The sequence below is a fragment of the Schistocerca americana genome, chromosome 3 (genome assembly GCF_021461395.2).
Source record: "Schistocerca americana isolate TAMUIC-IGC-003095 chromosome 3, iqSchAmer2.1, whole genome shotgun sequence".
NCBI classification, from domain to species: domain Eukaryota; kingdom Metazoa; phylum Arthropoda; class Insecta; order Orthoptera; family Acrididae; genus Schistocerca; species Schistocerca americana.
The window spans coordinates 919,186,369-919,207,822 of record NC_060121.1 but is presented as its reverse complement, the minus strand read 5'-3'; the positions used below and the strand labels follow the sequence as shown (position 1 = coordinate 919,207,822).

General features: G+C 42.9%; 1 protein-coding gene and 1 non-coding gene across 2 annotated transcripts in view; one reads left to right on the top strand and one right to left on the bottom strand.

Annotated features, from left to right (window-relative positions):
- The window catches only part of LOC124606532 (frizzled-5-like), a 1,074,024-nt gene that overhangs the window by 837,681 nt on the left and 214,889 nt on the right, over window positions 1-21,454 (bottom strand). The gene's annotated exons all lie outside the window — the stretch shown is intronic.
- Window positions 11,963-12,037, top strand: Trnat-ugu. Its single transcript has one exon. It is a non-coding gene; the product is annotated as a tRNA-Thr (tRNA).

Below are 21,454 nucleotides of genomic sequence, written 5' to 3'. Positions count from 1 at the left end.
CTGCTACACCAAGAAGAAATCCAGATGATAAACGGGTATTCATTGGACAAATATATTATACTAGAACTGACATGTGATTACATTTTCACGCACCTGAGAAATCAGTACCCAGAACAACCGCCTCTGGCCGTCAGGTACAGCTGCCCATGCAGCTTCAACACGATAGCACAGTTCATCAAGAGTAGTGACTGGCGTATTGTGACGAGCCAGTTGCTCGGCCACCATTGACCAGACGTTTTCAATTGGTGAGAGATCTGGAGAATGTGCTGGCCAGGGCAGCAGTCGAACATTTTCTGTATCCAGAAAGGCCCGTACAGGACCTGCAACATGGGGTCGTGCATTATCCTGCTGATATGTAGGGTTTCGCAGGGATCGAATGAAGGGTAGAGCCACGGGTCGTAACACATCTGAAATGTAACGTCCACTGTTCAAAGTGACGTCAGTGCGAACAAGAGGTGACCGAGACGTGTAACGAATGGCACCCCTTACCATCACGCTGGGTGATACGCCAGTATGGCGATGACGAATACACGCTTCCTATGTGCGTTCACCGCGATGTCGCCAAACACGGATGCGACCATCGTGATGCTGTAAACAGAACCTGGATTCATCCGATAAAAATGACGTTTGCCATTCGTGCACCCAGGTTCGTCGTTGAGTACATCATCGCAGGCGCTCCTGTCTGTGATGCAGCGTCAAATGTAACCGCAGCCATGATCTCCGATTTGATAGCCCATGCTGCTGCAAACGTCGTCGAACTGTTCGTGCAGATGGTTGTTGTCTTGCAAACGTCCACATCTGTTTACTCAGGGATCGAGACGTGACTGCACGATCCGTTATAGCCATGCGGATAAGATGCCTGTCATCTCGACTGCTAGTGATATGAGGCCATTGGGATCCAGCACGGCGTTCCTAATTACCCTCCTGAACCCACCGTTTCCATATTCTGCTAACAGTCATTGGATCTTGACCAACGCGAGCAGCAATGCCGCGATAGGCTACAATCCGGCCTTTATCAAAGTCGGAAACGTGATGGTACGCATTTCTCCTCCTTACACAAGGCATCACAACAACGTTTCACCAGGCAACGCCGGTCAGCTGTTGTTTGTGTATGAGAAGTCGGTTGGAAACTTTCCTCATGTCAGCAAGTTGTAGGTGTTGCCACCGGCGCCAACCTAGTGTGAATGCTCTGGAAAGCTAATCATTTGCATATCACAGTATCTTCTTCCTGTCGGCTAAATTTCGCGTCTGTAGCACGTCATCTTCGTGGTGTAGCAATTTTAATGGCCAGTACTGTATTTTTAGTACAATGAAGCGCCTTGGGACAAGCGAGTTTAAAAAATACTGAACTGAGTGTATCAAACATGATAATTAAGTGGCTGATCAAATAGCCAACGGAAACTAATTGGACGCAATATGAATGAGTCCAACGCTTTCTTTTTAAGCTATAAGAAAATAAATGAGTGGAAAATTTCCAAAATAGTGGCATGGAATATGTTACAGTGCAGAATGAAAATAAGAAATGGAAAAACAGGTAACGTAGTAGATCCAGTGAAGCGCCAAAGAGACTGTTATAGCCATGCGTATTCAAATACAGCGACACGTAAACAGGCAGAATACAGCGCTGCGGTCGGCAACGGCTATATAAGGCCTGGCGCAGTTGACAGGTCGGTTGTAAGTAGCCTGTTTATATGTTTGTACGTTGGCAGTGTAACTAATATCGCTGACAGCGCTCTGCGCCCTCGGTAAGAGACTCTGTGGTTGGATGGACTGGCAGTTAGCGAGCGGACGGCTTGGACATGTGTCCTTCGTGGAGACTCAGTGTTGGCAGGACATGCATTGTAAAATGATGAAGGATGTAGTTGGTAATGTTTGTGTACAGGAATTATTGATGACAATATAATTTCTGGAACTGGATGTTACATGAATAAGGTAAAATCTGCTAAATACATTGTTTGCTCTTCAACAAAACCTTTCTTCTGCTAATCACATGCCTCCTAATAGTTAGAGCCTATAGTAGTAACAATCCTTTTATTTATCTGATTGTAGCTGTTGCTTACTGTAATTGCTGTAGTTCGTGTTATAAAGATTTTCTGTGAGGTAAGTGACTTACGAAAAAGTGTGGGTTATTGCTAGGATTTTTTCCAATTCAGGGCAATTCTTTATAGTTAATTATTCGAAGTCATGTTGTCATTCCAGAGCAGTTACATTGCGTTGGGCTTGTATATTGTGGGTAATAAATGATTAGGTTGAGTTGTCATTGTAAGGGAAAATTCCGTAGGTCAGTGTTGAAATGGCAAAAATAAGTAACGAGACAGTAGGATCAGTTTCAGTCAGCAGTTTAAGTAAACACCAAGATGTTTCACCTACTCAGTTATTTCAGTTGACTCACACAAAGAAGTTTCGCGGTCACTGCTGCTACAATGGCACGTTATCAAGATTAAAATGAGTTTGGACGTGGTGTTATAGTCAGTGCACGAGTGATGGGACACGGCATCTTAGAGGTAGCGATCAAGTGGGGATTTTCCTGTGCGACCATTGCCAGAGTGTACCGTAAATATCAGGAATCCGGCAAAAAATCAGATCTGGCACATCGCTGCCTCCGGGAAAAGATCATGCAAGAAGGGGACAAACGACGACTGAAATGCAACCCTTCCCCAAATTCCTGTAGATTTCAATGCTGGGCCACCAGCAAGTGTCAGCGTGCGAACCATTCAACGAAACATCATCGATATGGAGCCGAAAGTCCACTCGTGTCCCCTTGATGACTGCACGTCACAAAGCTTCACGCCTCGCCTGGGCCCGTCAACACCGACATTGGACTGTTGATGACCGGAAACATATTGCCTAGTCTGACGAGTCTGGTTTCAGATTAAATCGAGACAATGGACGTGTACGGGTATGGAGACAACCTCATCAATCCACGGACCGTACATGTCAGCAGGGGACTGCTCAAACTGATGGAGGCTCTGTAATAGTTGGGATGTATGCAGTGATAAGGGACCCCTGATACATCCAGATACAACACTGACAGGTGACACGTACGTAAGCATCCTGTCTGACTACCTGCATCCATTCAAGTCCATTGTGCATTCCGATGCACTTGGGCAAATCCAGCAGGACACCCCACACGATCAGAATTGCTACTTAGTGATTCCAGAAACACCATTATGTGTCTCAACGCTTCCGCTGTCCACCAAACTCCCCAGACATGAACATTATTGAGCATATCTGGGATGCCTTGCAACATTCTGTTCAGAAGAGGTCGCCACTCCCTCGTACTCTTACGGATTTATGGATAGCCCTGCATGATTCATGGCGTCAGTTCCCCCCAGTACTATTTCAGATACTATTCTAGTTCATGCCATGTCGTGTTGCGACACTTCTGCGTGTTCGCAGAGGCCCTACACGATATTAGACAGGAGTACCAGTCTCTTTTGCTCTTCAGTGTAAGTTAGTTTACAATACCAAACTGTGACATCTTCACAACCAGTTACTGCCTCCATCATCACTTGCATCAAACTGTTGTATATACATTGCCCAAATGTGTAATTCCTATCAAAGAAGACAGAGCTAACAATTGGCATCATTTGTCAACTTGTGAAAAATTGCGACAGAATAAAATACACTGACTACTCACATCATCCCGTCAAAGCCTCGGACCGGTGTGACACACGCGGGAAGAGAATCAGTGAGGTACAAGAAGGTACCGACAGAGATGTGAAGCCATGACGGGTCCACTGCCGTGGCTAGCTGCGCTACGTTTCTCGGTTGAGGATCCATGGAGCGACAACCCGACCTGTTAGACCCACAAATTCTCGATTGGGTGTAAATATGGGAAGTCTGGTGGTCAGGGGAGTATGGTAAACTCTTTCTAGTGCTCTGCAAACAACTCATGTACACTGTGAGCTGTATGACACGTTGCATTGTCCTTCTGGTAAATGCCATCGTGCCGACGGAAAACTGCTTGTAGGGCTGAACATGGGCCCAAAGAATAAATACTTACTTGGGTTGACCCACTGTGCTTTCCATAATTATGAGATGACTTAGAGAATGCCACGGAAATATTCCACAGGCCATGACACTCCCTCCTGCGACCTGAACCCTTCTGACGATTGTTGCAGGATATATGCTTTCAGGCATTTCACGCAGTACACAGCGGCCACCTGCCATCTGAAAAGAGCACCTGCCGCCGCTCAGTGGACGCTCATTTGCGGTATCGGCGTGCAAATTCCAGCTTTCATCGCCGATAAACAGCAATCAGCATGGGTGATTGAACAGGCGTCTGCTGCGAAGGCCCGTGTGCAGTAACGCTCGCTGAATAGTCGTTGAGAAGTCACTTTTGGTAGCCCCTTGGTACATCTGGGCGGTAAGTTGAAAACAAAAAAATGGTGCACGTAAGAAAAGCTTCCTGTTATTTTTCAGTCTGGAACATTTTGAGTACTTCGACTGTTACTGCATTTCTATTCTCAGCGATCACAGGCCCTGGAGACCACGCGCTGCATCAATGATGTCCTTCCACCGCCTTCTATCTCTCGCAGCCTCTCTCCACCCTGCGGAAATTGCTAATGCTGCGATGTCCTTCTCTATGTCATCTTTCCACCTTGTACGGGGTCGGCCCAATGGTCTTGTTGCCTGGGGAGTTCATTCAAATGCTTTCTTTTATGACGAAAATTTCTATTAGAGTTTCTATTAGAATAAAAAAAGCAGAGAGATCATCAAAATAAACTGCCAGGTCTGTAGGAGACTGTTGAAAAGTAATGCAACACTTTTCAGTACTTCCTACAATAATTAGAGGATAATCTTTCGAGACTAATGATATACCGATATTAAAAAGAGATATCTATTTAAATATTTGTTGATTTCCTAGGATTACAATTAGAGTATGAAAAAGGCACTAAATGTTTGCGTGTTGCTCAGACGTGACATCTAAAACATTTGGGGAGGCAGAAGGGAATAGAACCGAATATATTTAAAATGAGAATTTAATTAACAGGATAAAACTGCTTACTTCGGAAATATGTTTTATTACAGAACGGTAAAATTACACAGACAGCGAAAAAAAAAAAAGTCGCAGCACGAAGAAGAGTTGTACAACATAAATGAAAACTAATAGGCGTGTTTCTAAATCTGAAAGATAATGTCCATTCAGATTTTGCACCAGTCGCATAAGAGTGGGTCTAGAAGCCCCCCATATGAAGATTTAAACCAGGTTTACTTCAAATACGAACTGTAAAGGTCGCAAACGTTAGTTACCTTTGAGATCGGACTTGGTGAGTTGATGTTAGTCAGGAATGGATTTAAGGCGACAAAGACGCCATTGTCAACACCTCACAGAGTTTGAGCGAAGTCGTGTAATAGGACTACGAGAAGTTGGATGTTCCTTCTGCGATACTGCAGAAAGACTTTGCACGAATGTAGCCATTGTACATGGCTGCTGGCAGCGGTAGTCACGAGAATGCACAGTCGCGAGAGAACTGGGCTGGGCCACGTGGCATTAACGAGAGGGAAGACGGTAGTGTGCGGGTTATGGCTCTGACCCATCGTACTGTATCGGCAGCAACAATCTGAGCAGCAGCTGGCACCACAGGGACACAACGAACTGTTCACAAATCTGTTACTTCAAGGACATCTCCGAGCCAAACGCCTTGTAGCGTGCGTTCCACTGACCTCAAACTGCCACCATCTGTGACTTCAGTGGTGTCAATCGAGTGCTCATTGGAGGCCAGGGTTGAGGTCTTTTGTGTTTTGTGTAGAAAGTTGGTACTGCCTCAGTGCCAGTGATGACCGTGTGTTGGTTAGAAGGAGCCCAGTTAAGAGCCTGGAACCGCCCTGTCGGCGTGGTACACACACTGGACCTACATCTGAAGGTATGAACTGGGGTGTGATTTCGTATGACAGCAGGAGCACTATAGTAGCTATCCCACGCACACTGACTTACATTGTACGTCAGTCTGGGGGTTCGACCTGTCGTGCTGCCATTCATGAACAGCATTTTAGGAGGTGTTTTCCGACAGGAAAACAGCTCGCCTACATACCGCCGTTGTAACCCAACATGCTCTATAGAGTGACGGCATGTTGCCTTGGCCTGCGCAGTCACAAGATCTGTCTCTAATCGAGCACATATGGGTCACCATAGGACGACGTTTCCAGCGTTATCCACAAACAGCACTAACCGTCCCTGTACTGACCGAAAATGTGCAACAGCCACGAATCTCCATCCCATAAACTAACATCCGGCACCTGTACAACACAATGCATGCACGTCTGCAAGCTTGCAGTCAACATTCTGGCAGTTACACCGGTTGTTAATGTACCAGCATAGCACATTTGCAATTGTCTATTTCGCGCGTACATTAATCTGTGGTCTTGCAATTTCAAACACTTAAATATATTACCTGCGCAAATGTATTCCAGAAATTTCATTACTCTACATCAATTTTTTTTGGCGCTTCGATTTTTTTCCGTCAGTGTATTGGAATTCTAACTGACAAGAATAAAGCTACAACACCCGCTGTCAGAATTATGTGTTTAACATATTTTAATCGTTGAGGTATTTGGCAGCAGCAGAGAACTTTTTGGGCGTCTGAGCTATTACACTCTGAAAAGCCAGTGGACTGCGCACTTAGGTTTACTTGATCGAAAATCGTCTAGAGAAACCAAAGTTGTATCTGGTACTTGATCTACACAAATTATTCTGAACACAATCTGAGAGAGTCCTATTAGATATTGCGCATGACGCTGCCGTTTATCATCTAGTGAAGTCAACATCAGAACAAAATGTGTTTGAGTTTGATGCGTTGCGGGATAGTATTTCGAAGGAGTGTCCAATCCCGCTCACACTCAGTTCCGGCATGCGCAGAAGACAATGAAAAGTAACAGCGCCCAGCATTCCAGCTCCAACACTTCTTCTTTCTCTACTCAGTCCTCAGGTTGTTGGGAGCTGGTGTCATTCTCTACTTATCTTTGATGTTTGTTTCAGGGCCAGCTACTTTACTTGTACAGAAATGCGCCCCTGAGTTATGAGTCTGTAAAACTTTGTCCCCTTTGTCATTTCCTTATCTTTGACTCTTTTCTTGCCATCAAACTCATGCATCGTATTGCATATTTCGTCATATGCCCCGTTGGTCTATTTTATTCTGCTTCTTGCCATCGTATATAACTGTCTTCGCTTTACTATTCATAGCAGATCCGTATTGGTTCCTTTTTCAGTTCATGATATTCTTAGCGAGCGCCACCAGCACCACATTTCGCCTCAGTTTTAATTTTATCAGTTGATAGCAGGATTCAGCTTTCAGACTCATACGTTTATATATAACACGTGAAGGTTTCTGTGAAGTGCTTTTATGTCTTCTGACTTTGTAGTGTCACTATCTGTGTCACGAGTGATGCTTTGGCTCCAATATAACTTGTGAAAATGTGGCCTACCGAATCAACAGTGAAAATGGTTTAGGATTTGCACATTTCCCGTTGGTTCTGTTATGTTACTTCTGTGGAATACAAAAACCGAGTAATACAGCAGATAGGATCAGTCTGGCCAGAAAATACTAAGTGTCCATGACCGGGAAAAAAATTCGCTACTTAAAATGTGACTTAATACTACACACGTTTAGTTTATTATATTACTTTGTAGTAAGTGATTAATAATTAATGATCTGTATTTTGGGAAAGGCATTATGAAACCACAAAAAGCTGTTGTAAATTGTATTTATTCACAGTTTAAGTCAACTGAAAGTTCTCGACGTAGGCCTATGTCTCATATTCCTGCGTGTATTATTTTACAAATTGTTCGTCAGTCACCAAGTGCCAAAATTGACAGTCCATTCAAGTGTTCAGCATTCTATTTGACCGAAAACGTATCATAACCATAAGTTTCTTTGTGCAAAATAATAACTAGTATGTTTCATCAACAGTTCAGTTCTGCAGAGAGCACAAATACTCATCGTGAAAAGAAAGAGTGTTACTTCACACGGGGCATCATCATGGTTTGTGTGAAAGCCCTTTGTTCTTGCTAATATATCAAACAATAAAGACAACGCAAAAACAGTGACATGGGCACTGAAACTAAACACGACACCCACGTGAAAGCGGACTGTCAATGTTACTCTGATGCAAGCAGAAACTGGCTGTATGAGATTTGGTTCTTTTTTTGTATGCACTGCACTTTCATCTATAGAAAATATTCAGAAAATTGTACAGATAATATCAAACAATTTCGGTACTAAAACAGTCCCTACATTTTCTTAGTAATCAAGAATAACATGCCCACATCTTGTTTCCTTCCTTTGAAAATTTGCCGAATTCACCAAGATTTTGGCATCCTTTTCATCTTTAAAATGAAAAAAAGAAAGAGTAATACAGATCCCTGCGATCGCTGTCTCTTGGGTGTGTTAGTGGTAGAAATATTGCGTCAAAGTTAGATGCGGACCCAATTCTATGAAACAAAGACATTCCACAGTGAGCCCGAACAATTATTGAAACCTTACTAGGTTCCGAGAAAGAGCTTGTCGAGGCTGAAGTACTGTAAATCGCCTGTACAATGCAATGCAGATGTTCTAAGATTCGCATATTTTTTGTTTCTTAAATGAATTAAGTTGGATTTCTTCCTGACTTGTGCTTTCGTCGATTCATATAGAAAGATCTTGTTGTGTTGACCACGCTGTGGGTGTCCTCGCCTCCGATACATTCATCCACGAAAGCTGCTCGATGGTGATTTAGTTTTCACATTTCATTTCTATATCTATGAGCATTAAACCATTTCCTTCTGACTATTAACGGGGTTGTGAATCTTCTATCATACGTTAAGTTCCAAAGCCGTTGATAAGTTGATGAAGGTGAAAACCACAGCTCCGACGGAGCTATTGCTTTCTGTCAAAAAGTAATTTTTTTTGCTGCCTCACGACCGTTAGTTTCGGCTTTAGCGCTCATTTTCAAGTGGTATGAAGAAGCTTAAAAATACACCAGCTGTCGTAATCTTGGCAATGGTAGACAAACAGAAACAATTTGCGTCCTATATTAGTGAGTTAGAGGATAACACTAGATGCACTTTAGACTCCGGAGATGACCATCTTATCGATGTGCAAGTGTTATCAGGTGAAAACTGTGGTAATTTTCAGTCAGATATTGACGAAATGTCAGTCTGGACCAAGAATTGTACTAAGTATTTCGGTAGAGAAATGCAATGATCTGGTCTTCGAGAAACATCAAGTTTACGCGATTAATAAGTTCCATTTAGTGTCAGTCATAGAAAAAAGTAACATGTGGAACAAATGTACGGGAATATGAAATGGAACGATCATTTCGCCATCAAAAAGAACGCGAAGATCAAATGACATTACGCGGGCATACAAGCCATCACCGTACCTACATTCTACCCAACAATTAAATAATCGTTGAAATACGGCCATTAATATGCGTTCTCTGTCTACGCATCTGAAGACTACAGAGCTTTGCTGTACTGGACAGTATTTTATTCATTGTATAGGAAAACAACTAAAATTGTTAAGTACAGGAAAGGCAGCTGAACCTGATGAGATGTCTGTAGGATTCTGTACAGCTTATGAGAAAGAACATGATCTCCTCTCGGCAGCAGTTTATAGTAGGTTGCTGCAGCACCACATGGTTCCAAGTGAGGAAATAGTTCAGGTCATTCCAGTTTTTAAGAACGTTATTGAGACTGATGCACATAGTTACACGCCCATAACGTTTACGTCAGTTTGTTGAAGTATTGTGGAATAAATTTGGTGTTGTTGTGACCTTCTTACAGAAATGAAAATCAAGATGGATTCTGCAAACGCAGATCTTGCAAAGTACAGCTAACTCAAATGGTTCAGATGGCTCTAATTACTATGAGATTTAACATCTGAGGTCATCAGTCCCCTAGACTAAGAACTACGTAAAAACTAACCTAAGTACATCACACACATCCATGCCCGAGGCAGGCTTCGAACCTGCGACCGTAGCAGCTGCGTGGTTCCGGACTGAAGCGCCTAGAACCGCTCGACCACAGCGGCCGGCGCAGCTAACTCCTGTCGTCAATGAGGTCCAGAGAGCTGTAGGTAACAGAGCCCGGGTTATATGTTGTTTGACTTCACGAATGAATTCGATATAGTCCAGTACTGTTGCTTGGTGAATAAAATACATGTTTGCATAATATCTGAGAAGCTTTGCGACTGGTTTCAGTACACTGTAGGAGGGACAATTGAATAAGTTGATCTTAAGCCGGGCGACGTAGTGACGTCATATAAAAGTTAACTTCCACACTGCTCCAACCTGAGGCGTGGCGTCTGTCTAGAGCCTGTGTATCGGCAGAATGACTCATGCGTGCACAGTGGCAGATGGCCTGAAGCGGGTTCAGTCGAGTGCGTAGTTCTAATTTTCATCCACCAGAGAACAGTAGCGAACAGAGACATTCAAGAAACAGGTCAAAAAGATATTTTTGTGAATTGTTCTGTTTCTTTCTTGAAGGATTTTTTTGTTTATTTATGTTTGTACAATTTTGTTTATGTTTTTAATAGTGTGAATGATGCATGAATGTGGTCTAAAGTAAGTATGTAGATCATTGTTCTACTGATAAACGCTGTACGAACAAGCGTGAGAAATTTTTAAGACAGTGTGAATGCAAACGATGGGGAATTTTGTATCATAATATCTTAAGTAAGTTTATGGTAAAAGGAAAGCTAATACGAGTGGAAATGAAATAGTTAATAACGTAAAGTATAAACGAAACATCAGATTGTTAAATATTTATTTCGGGAAAAAGTACAGTTCAAAAGCATGTTATTCGTTCACTGGTTAGCCATGAAAAGCGCGGACTAACGCGCTAGAATAATGTCTCTCTATTGGCCTTAAAGGAAAACTGACCAATCAGAAAGGAGTATTCTTCGCGCGTCTTTTCTCTTAAGGACATATAGAATGCTTACAGCAGTCTAAGTAGTTGGAGCCCAGTCTTTCAATGGTACGGTCGTGTGTAGTATGAGCTCCGAAGAAAGTTATAGTTTACCCGTTTTAGTTGTGCTACATGCTTCAAAAGCACTTGAAAGTGAAGGCATATTTATACCGATGATTTTTTTAGAAAGTACGTATTTTTTAAGTAATTCTGTGTATGAGAAAAGACAGTGGTATACAGAGCAGATCGGTGACTAAAAACATGAGTGCATAGACACCGATAAACTTAATAGTGTGGCGAGCATTTTCATTTAAGAACAATCTGTGCTTAGTAGCTGTTCAGATTTCGGGAAATACGTTACATAAACTTGCTAACCTGAATGGAACGGTTTTGCATGACTGAGTTCGTATTAACACGGGTTTGGCAGTGAATGTGTACTTCTTGGCTTCAGAATATACCTAAGTTTTGCTAGTATTTTCACCTTCCATTCAAAATTAAGACCTTTTTCGGATCCTTAGAACAATTACATTGTATGTAGCCTGGTGCGAGTTGCAGTACGGTAGGTTTCTGCTCGGCTTTCCTACCGGCGATCTGCTGCCACGAGATCACAGATAGGTGCTGGTAAAAAGGACGAAAGGAACCGCGCCGCCGCAAACTGACTGTTAAAATGCCGTTATTGTTCATGTTATACAGCGTTAACCAGAACGCCACAGACAAACTTCCAGAGACATGGAGAAAAACAAGAAAAAATGTCCAGTAAACATGCTCTTTAATACGTTGAAGATAGTAACTGTTCTCGAAAGAACAGATACTATTGATGACCGTGCAGATTCTCTAGAATAATTGATAATTAATTGAAACCCTCAGCTGCCGTCAGGTGTTGTTGATATACCTCGATGGGACAGCTGAAAATGTGTGCCCGACCGGAACTCGAACCCGGGATCTCCTGCTTACATGGCAGACGCTCCATCCATCTGAGCCACCGAGCTACATTACGTATGCAGATTGTGGACAGTTGGGAATGTGGGTCTCACGGGAAGCGTGCAAGGGATAAGTCCCTGCATCTGCATCTGTGTCCTCGGTGGCTCAGATGGATAGAGCGCCTGCCATGTAAGCAGGAGATCCCGGGTTCGAGTCCCGGTCGGGTCACACATTTTCAGCTGTCCCTGATGAGGTATATCAACAACACCTGTCGGCAGCTGAGGGATTAAATTAATTATCATTTACTCTTTAATACGCATAGCTTAAGAGTTATTAGCACTTGTACAGAAGAAGAGATTTGTTTCACTGTAACAAAAACGAACAAGTGCTCATGGCACTTCAAGTAAGCATTTTAGAGTCCATGTTAACTAAGCATTTTTTCTTTCATTCGTCCCTATTAGTACCGGTGAAATTTTGTTGGTGGAGTTCTGATTGAACCTGTGCCTGTAATTGATATCGTGGATAACGATGGTTGTATGTAGGAGACAACGATGCATGCAGGGGAATCGCAAGACCAGAAAACTGTAGGCGGATGCAGACCGACGTACAGGGAGTCGGCACTTGGTGGTGGGACTGGCGAACGACCCTCAACGTAAGCAAATAAACTGTTTTGCTCATAAAATACGCGGCGAGATCGGTCAGTGTTTGATTATTCTACTAGAGAAAGTCATTGGAAACAGTAATTATCATAAAATATCTAGAAGTATACATACAGAGGAACCTGAAGTGGAATTATCATATTTAACTAGTCGTAGGCGAAGCATTTACCAGGCTGGGATTCATTGGAAGAATCGCAATCAAACGTAATTCATCCATTAAAGTAGTGTCTTATAAATCACTCGTTCGAGAGATTCTTGAATACTGTTCGTCAGTTTAGAAAAGCTACCAGGTACGTTAATGGAGGAAATACAATCGAAATAAGAGTGGCGCGTTTCGTGGTAGATGTGGTTAGCACTCGCGAGAGCGTGGTGGAGATTCTCATCAAAATCCAGTGGCAGATGCTACCAGACGGGCGTAGATCACAGAATAATTCACTGTTGAAATTCTGAGAGCGTACGCTTGCAAGAACATTCCGAAAACATATTACTCGGTACTACATATGTTTCACTAAATTATTCCGTCTAGAAAAACAGAGATAAAATGCAGAGACTTTGAGCTTACAGTAAGTGGTTCTTCCCGCAGACAATTCGCGAATGGAAGAGTAACAAGGGGAAACGCTAGTGGTAGCGGAAGTACCCTCGTCCTCACACCGTAATGTAGCTTGTAGACTGGAGGTGTAGATGCGAGCGCCCAGAGCCCGGACACTCCCCGTGTGAGCAGCCGACCGCTCGCTGGACCCCGGCTGCTCGTCCCGCGGGTCGCTGACTCAGCACACACACGACACAGACAGCCCCACGGCTGGAGCTGACGTCGGCAAACAGAGGCCCGGCGCGGTGACACGTGAGCGACGGCGCGTCGCGGGACTTCCGAGCGCCCACACCAGCCGACTGGCCCTTCCCAGTCTGACACGGGCAGCCACTCACAGCCCATGACGCGTTTTACTCGTCCATTAACGGCTCCCTCCGCCTACGCCTCTTCCTCATCGTGCGGAAACCCTCCCTGCCTTTTTCTCTCACTCCCCGAACTGCTGTCTATATGATACCTTGCAATCCTCCTCACGGTTTCTGGTGGGAATACGTCATCGACTGGTCCCTTCCACTTTCCGTTCGTGAATTGTGCGTGGGAAGAACGGATTTCGATTTACGGTGGGGATACATCATCGTTGGTCCCTTTCCCGTCCCGTTCGTGAATTGTGCGTGGGAAGAACGGATTTCGATTTCTGGTGGGAATACATCATCGTTGGTACCTCTCCCGTCCCGTTCGTGAACTGTGCGTGGGAAGAACGGATTTCGATTTCTGGTGGGGATACATCATCGTTGGTCCCTTTCCCGTCCCGTTCGTGAATTGTGCGTGGGAAGAACGGATTTCGATTTCTGGTGGGGATACATCATCGTCTGTTCCTTTCCCCTCCTCGTTCGTGAACTGTGCGTGGGAAGAACGGGTTTCGCTCGAGTCCCCGTATGAGCGGTAATACCTCTGATTTTACCCAGGCTAGTGATAAGCATACCGGTGAAATAAGCCTCCAGGAGACATCACACTACCCTCGATAACGGACTCAGTTCAGTGAGAAAGAGAGTCCAACGTTTATTCAGGTGCTCTGTATCCATCTAAAGCCACTCGTTGGTGATTCGAGCAAATTGCAATGATGTCTATGTGGTGTGCGTACTGTAAGACCTTCAGTACACACACCATCACATTATTTGACTTGTCGCTCTAACGATATAGGCGAGTGTCAGCAATATGTCTCGTGGTCTTATCGTGGCGTGTTTATCTTCTGCCATTAGGTCATATGATAGAAATGCCACTTGCACGTTTAGAGTAGCAGATTGACGGTGACCAACTTTAAACAGAACTTGATTAATTTTCACACACATTTATTAAAATAATATCAAGCATAAAAATTACTTAGCTTGGTTCTGGATGGTATTTACAATTGACAATCTGAAATTCCTTTGGTATTGGTACGTTAATCTTATTCTCACATATATCTCTGATACTTGACAAAAGTGTCTATACATTTATCTTCATGGCTATGTACAGGAATATGGTAATCTTATTAGGCGCAGACTGAAACTTGACTATAGACTGGTACAGACAAATTTAGAATTCGCACAGACTGTTGCAGACAAATGCAGACCTGGTCAGACTGGTGCAGACAAATGCAGACTGACTAACCGGAGGTCTGTACACTCGTTATAATACCTCACGCATTCATGTATCACTGCGCGAGTGTGATCCACGAGGCGAAAAGGTTCTACGTTAGCAGCAATCTCATTGGCTGCGTTACATATTAATACGCCGATCGGCAGAAGCAGAGTTTGGTCCGTCTTTATGGCAGCGCCATCTCGTAGCGCGGAGATGGACGAGCGTTGCGCCTGCGCTGTTGTGCTTAGCGGGGCGCGCTCTAGTGGGAAACTAACGTACGCGCTGACTACGTGGAACTATGTACACAACAGTCTATGACTACGTTTCACACACTGTTCCAAATAGTCCAACACATTTCCTTTGGGATTAAGATAGGGGGATTTAGGGAACCAGTCAAAGTGCGATAGCGAGACAGTGTTCGCCAAACCGGGGACATATGCGTGAAATTCGGGACTGTTTGTAGCTTGCTCATCATTAAGACGTACAAGAGAGGGCAACAATTTGTCACTGTTGTGTTGACAAACATTTTAGTTCATGGTCACTGATATCTGAATAACTGGGCTCCAGCCATAGAATGAGAAGAATCGCAGAACATGCGGCTTCATCTACAGCTTCCACACACTGCTGCTTAAACGCCTCATTGCGCCGTCAGTGCACACGATGTATTGTGTCGTATGAGTAGAAGCAAAATCACGAATCTTCAGACCAAGCTACATGCCTCCAGTTAGCTACTGTCAAGCTTCACTGAAGACGTGCAGCTTCATGTGCCTCCATGAGAAATGGGCACATCCAGATCCCTTCGTAATGTTCGCTCTGAAACTGATTTACATGGACCGACACCCACCATCAGAAGCAATCCCTGTCCAGTTTGAAACAAATTATCGTTAACAGTTTATGGCACTCGCTCTCCAGCTCATGACGGTAAGGATCTTTTTACTTCCACTACTCTTACGCCATGCTGCACGGGTAAACAGTCGGACAGTATGCGTTGATACACCAACAAATTGACCAACTTCATTCACAGAGTGGTGTTGGACGTCCGACCACGATAGACCGTGTCACGCCTCCACGTCGCTTCGACTTATTGCGCTGATTCCATACAACCGACAGACACATACGCGCAACTTCACTGCCATGACCTGTGTCAGCTTTCGAGGGTCATGTGATTGTCTGGTATTACTTCTACGTCAAATTCAGTGCCCCGAAGCCACCACTGTGCTGTTTCAAGGAGGTGACTAATATCTTATCCGGTAAGCTTCCTGTAATACCCAAGGGGCATTCAGGATCACTATTTTATTGTTTTCTTTTCTCCAGTCTCGGTCACAGAAATGGTATAATAATCAATTTTGATCTCTTAACAAGTTATCATCTCATGATTTGAATACGTTAAACAGTAACTCGTTGGAGTCCAAATAAACAGGCCAAGAAGTTGCTCGTGGCCTTTTTAGTTATGCACGGTGATCTTTCTGTGTAATTTGTTTGGGTAAGGAGTCGAAATTGGTTATAATATAGTCCGAATTGTGCGACCAGAGGATGAAAAAAAATCTATTACCCTCCTTGTGGCATATACCACAACTGCACAAAATTGCTTTGTCCAACGACATTAATTATTGTTTATATTTCACTATTAGCCAATTTCGGCTATCGAGTGTTGGTTGACGTGTATGAAGAGAGCCAATTATTCACCCTCTTATGAAGTTTTCACAGTTTTCATATCCACTCCTTCGTAAGTCATCTTCGCAAGTCACATATCCCAGTACTAGAACTGAGCGCTAGGAGTGTGTAACCATTACATCTGGTACGGCACCACTTTCCTTGTAATATATATTCGTTAATCCCTGATGAATTTATATTTTGATTATAACGGAACACTTTGGCTGTGAACAATGGTATGGGACAAGTTGGTTGTTTCGAGAAATTTCTCAGTAAAGATTCAATATCATCTAACAAATAAGAGAGTTCAAGTACATCCACCATGATTTTTTTAATCAGATAATTCTTTGTTTTCAAATATTTCTAGAGTAACGAAATATTTCTAAAATCGTAAATTCTGTCCAAAATTTTATTGTGAAAATACATCAACGAGTAATTGACATTACGTACTTGCAAACTGAGTGCTTAACATGAGTTACCATTGACTTACCACTGTTTTCCTACTGGGCGAGATAAAAAAAAAAAATTATTGTGCAACATCTCAAAAATACGAATTTAACTTGTCCGAATTGTATAAATTTATGATATTAAGACCTGAATTACCTCGTTTTGAAATAACGATGTATAACGACATAACGACACCAAACAGTAATCTATGATATTATGGACGTCCCTTAACATTTCAGGCATCAAGCTGTCACGTTAGTTCACATAAACAGTGGTAAGAGATGAAACTTAACATTGTTTGCTTGTTTAAAAAATTATTCGCATTTACTTGACTAGCAACAACTTTTGCAGCGCATTTACATTCAGAATTTTTATCTGAATCGCAGTTGTCCTCATTATTCCTTGAAATTTTTCAAATCGTTCCTGTAAAGCATTTTCCTGGCGCAAACGCCACACACGTTAGTACTAGTAGCAGCCATCTTTTTGGCTTTTACCACTTTTTACAGGCACACGTTCTGACGAAGTGCCCATTAATGAGATACTGAAATTAGAGAGAGAACTGTCACTTCTCGGCTTATCGTGGAACTATCAACTAATATGATTAAATCACATCACATACAGTTTTCACGTGCAATATCTGTTTCTCATTGAAAGTCGCTTAGCATTGTTTAGATCCGATGTTTTCAACTGACTCATAGATATTCAGGTCCAACACACACCTTTCCATATGGTGCGAAATTCCCTGAATAGTCAATAATTTATGCTTTTCATCAGATAATGTAGTGAATTATCAAATATTCCCCAGTGGGAATAAAACGGATTATTTTATGTATATATCGTCTCCGTGTGTCCATACCGAATCATAGCATCTCTCTACTTCACAATCTAAATTCAGGGCTTCATAAATAATGTGTGCTACCACGTACGAATGACATTGCATGTATGACAGATGAACAAGGTACGCAGGAAAGAAAGAAATTGCTAGCTTCCACCCTTTCGACTCCAGGGAGAATAGAAAATCCATGGTTATAAGGCAAAAAGTGTGTCAACTAATAAAAGCCCAAATTAGACAACCGAAACGTAGGAGATTTAATCCGAGAAAGGAGTATAAGGTTTTTATTCGTCAGTGCCTGTCTGGGTTACTTATCAAAACTAGTAGACAGTTTTTTATTGGCGACGCCTGCCTTAATCATGGACTGCTGCAGTCTTTTGGTAAAACAGTTAAAGTCACGCACGGACCACGTACTTCTATCGCATGTTTCAGCATACAGCATTGCACAACGGCGTTATTTCTCTTTTTGTATAATAAATGTGTATTTACCTTTCTGGGATGCATATATTTATATTATGAGTAGGATTTGTTTATCTTAGTGAATATGAGGAGATAACTATTTCTGTCGTATGTGTACGCGAGTAGACAAATTATTTGGGGCGATAAGTAGCCTGGGTGTCACTCTATGTTAGGACTTTATCATTTATCTCGTGACAAAAAATAAAAACACCTACAGCCGTCCTTATGATTTTATTTTATTTTGTCGCTACTAGTTTCGATTCTTCATTGCGTCATTTTCAGGCTGTTTTGATGCGGTACAGGTTGATTCGGTCCCCCTGCATAACCCATCAGTTGCCAGGATTACTGGAATCGCAGATAATATGTCAGTACTCCAAACGTCAACTGTCAACTGACACGAGAACCAAACAGGTATTTGAATGGTTGTCGTGTCAGTTGACAGTTAATGGTTGGAGTGCTGGTACATTATCTACGATTCCAGTAATGCTGGCAACTGATGGGTTATGCATGGGGATCGTATCAACCTGTACCGCATCAAAACAGCCTGAAGATGACGCAATGAAGCGTCAAAACTGCTAGTGACAAAATAGAATAAAATCATAAGGACGGCTGTAGGTTTTTTTTATTTTTTGTCATGATGGTAAATGGCCCCCGTCCCAGAGACGTCCAGTTAAAAGGGTGGACATACAAAAGCTTTATCATTTCTGTCTGTAAGTTAAATTGGTAATGCGAATGATTACCCACTCATAGGAGAAACATTCACTCACTTTAATGCGCCAAAGTGGAGGCAGTTACGGATCATATATATGATCATATAAAATTAATTGTTGGTAAGGTGGGTACCAGGTTGAGATTCATTGGGAGAGTTCTTAGAAAATGTAGTCCATCAACAAAGGAGGTGGCTTACAAGACACTCGTTCGACCTATACTTCAGTATTGCTCATCAGTGTGGGATCCGTACCAGGTCGGGTTGACAGAGGAGATAGAGAAGATCCAAAGAAGAGCGGCGCGTTTCGTCACCGGGTTATTTGGTAACCGTGATAGCGTTACGGAGATGTTTAGCAAACTCAAGTGGTAGACTCTGCAAGAGAGGCGCTCTGCATCGCGGTGTAGCTTGCTCGCCAGGTTTCGAGAGGGTGCGTTTCTGGATGAGGTATCGAATATATTGTTTCACCCTACTTATACCTCCCGAGGAGATCACGACTGTAAAATTAGAGAGATTCGATTGCGCACGGAGGCTTTCCGGCAGTCGTTCTTGCCACGAACCACACGCGACTGGAACAGGAAAGGGAAGTAATGAAGTGGTACGTAAAGTGCCCTCCGCCACTCACCGTTGGGTGGCTTGCGGAGTATAAATGTAGATGTAGATGAATGGAGCACATAGGGTAGATGGACCGCATCGGCGCACCTGACAGGGAGCGCAGTCCCTCGGCCTTCGACTTTACTGGCTTTCAGGTGTTCCTCTCACAACAGTTTCAAGCTCAGAATACGAAATTTGACGAACACCGAAGTTTGAGACGAGCGAGACACGGAGGAGGAGCAGTGGAGCGTGACGGAGTGTTGCCTATCCTACAGGCGCAGCAGCCTGCCGTGTTGTGGTGGCGGTGGTCCACGCGGTCCTCTGTGGCTTCGTATTGACTGCTCCAGGGCACCGACAAAAGACACAAAGTGAGACTGAGCGATCCTGCTCAGTTCTGTTTAAAAACTCGGTCCCAGCAAGAAAACAGCAGGCGGTCAGGGTAGGCTCTATTGTCTATAGTAGCCACACCACACAACCGTTTCTACTACAGCCTGTGTGTGTTCAGCGAGTTCTGAGCTAGCTATCCAGGTCTGTTATGTTGACATTACCAGGCTGGTTTTCACTGAGACCTACATCCCTGTGATGTATCCCTGATCCTGGCGCCCTCCTTCAAACGAAAGAGCTTCACTAACGGTCACCGCCATATTGCTGACAACAAATAATCATTGTTCGAAAGGCGTTACCTTAAAATTTCTAAGGTGGCCATGTCATTTTGGTTTTTGTGTGTTATCGATGTGCACGTCGGAGGGAAAAAGAGCAAGTTACGTCGCTATTAAACAATTTTTGATCTTGTGGTGGATTCTTTGCCTCTGCGCAGACACATACATTCTGTGTTGAAGTTTGGTAGGTGATGGAAGTATTCTGTAGTGCTGTGTTGACTTATGTTTGTAACTGTTAGATGAAGAAAGTTGAATAAGATGTATTCACTGGAAAGCGAAGAGAATATAAATTTTGAATAACGTTAGCATTTTTTGAAGACAGGAAGTCTGAGGTAAGATTGCAGCACTGCGCAGATAATTTGTAAAAATGATTATTGGGAGCTAGCCAACTTTGTTCACTTGCTCAGAGCTGAGAGAAAGACCATCCCAAAAATGTTCAAATGTGTGTGAAATCTTATGGGCCTCAACTGCTAAGGTCATCACTTCCTAAGCTTACTCACTACTTAACCTAAATTATGCTAAGGACAAACACACACACCCATGCCCGAGGGAGGACTCGAACCTCCGCGGGGACCGCACAGTCCATGACTGCAGAGCCTTAGGCCGCTCAGCTAATCCCGCGCGGCAGACCATTCCACTTCCCTGAGTCACGCATTAACATATTAATCGATTAAGCTGTTTCATTCTTATACAAATTCTCTGTTACATTGTACCCTTTTTAAATCATTGTTCGCTTTGTTAACCATAGTGTTGTTCACACCTATCTTATGTGTAAAATCACGCGACGTTTTATTCTGTGTTTTTGAATATATACTTCATTCTAAATTCGTTGTCTCGGAATATCATTTCATAGGAACTGTTACTTTCCTCACCCCACTGTTTATCACTACGCATTACCAATAGTGGTATGCAACAGACGGAAATTTTATTCAGCAACAGGAATCTAGCTTAGCCCCTGCCTGCTTGCTGATTGCTAATGTGCTTTCAAGAAATATTCAACAACGTTGTCAAGGTGTGAGATAAATGGAAATTTTGATTATGGTCAGATAATAGTTTTACTTCACTTGCGCATTTAATATAAAGACAAGCTGCATTCAGATTAGTTACAGTTCAGTTCAAATTAGGTTCTGTTTAGTCAAAGGTTAGTTAGCATACGAATTTACGTTGGACAACACTTTGTAGGGACATAATTCTGGTAATACGTAGACTTTTATAGAGTTGGAAGTAAATTTGGGCTAAATTTTGTAGAGAAACAAATATAGTGTGGCGGTTTCAAATTAAACTGCACTAAAATTACTCCTTACTGAAGGAATATTGTTTGGCAATGTTCGTCTCTCTTTCGCCTGGAGGACACAAAAAAAATCGAGAGGCAGGGTTTTCTCTTATTTTAACTAATATCTTAATTTGCCAGTAAAATAAATTTAGTATCGCATACTGTACTGAAGTTTCGATTCGATGTTGCTGTAAGCTATCTGAGTGTCATTGTACGC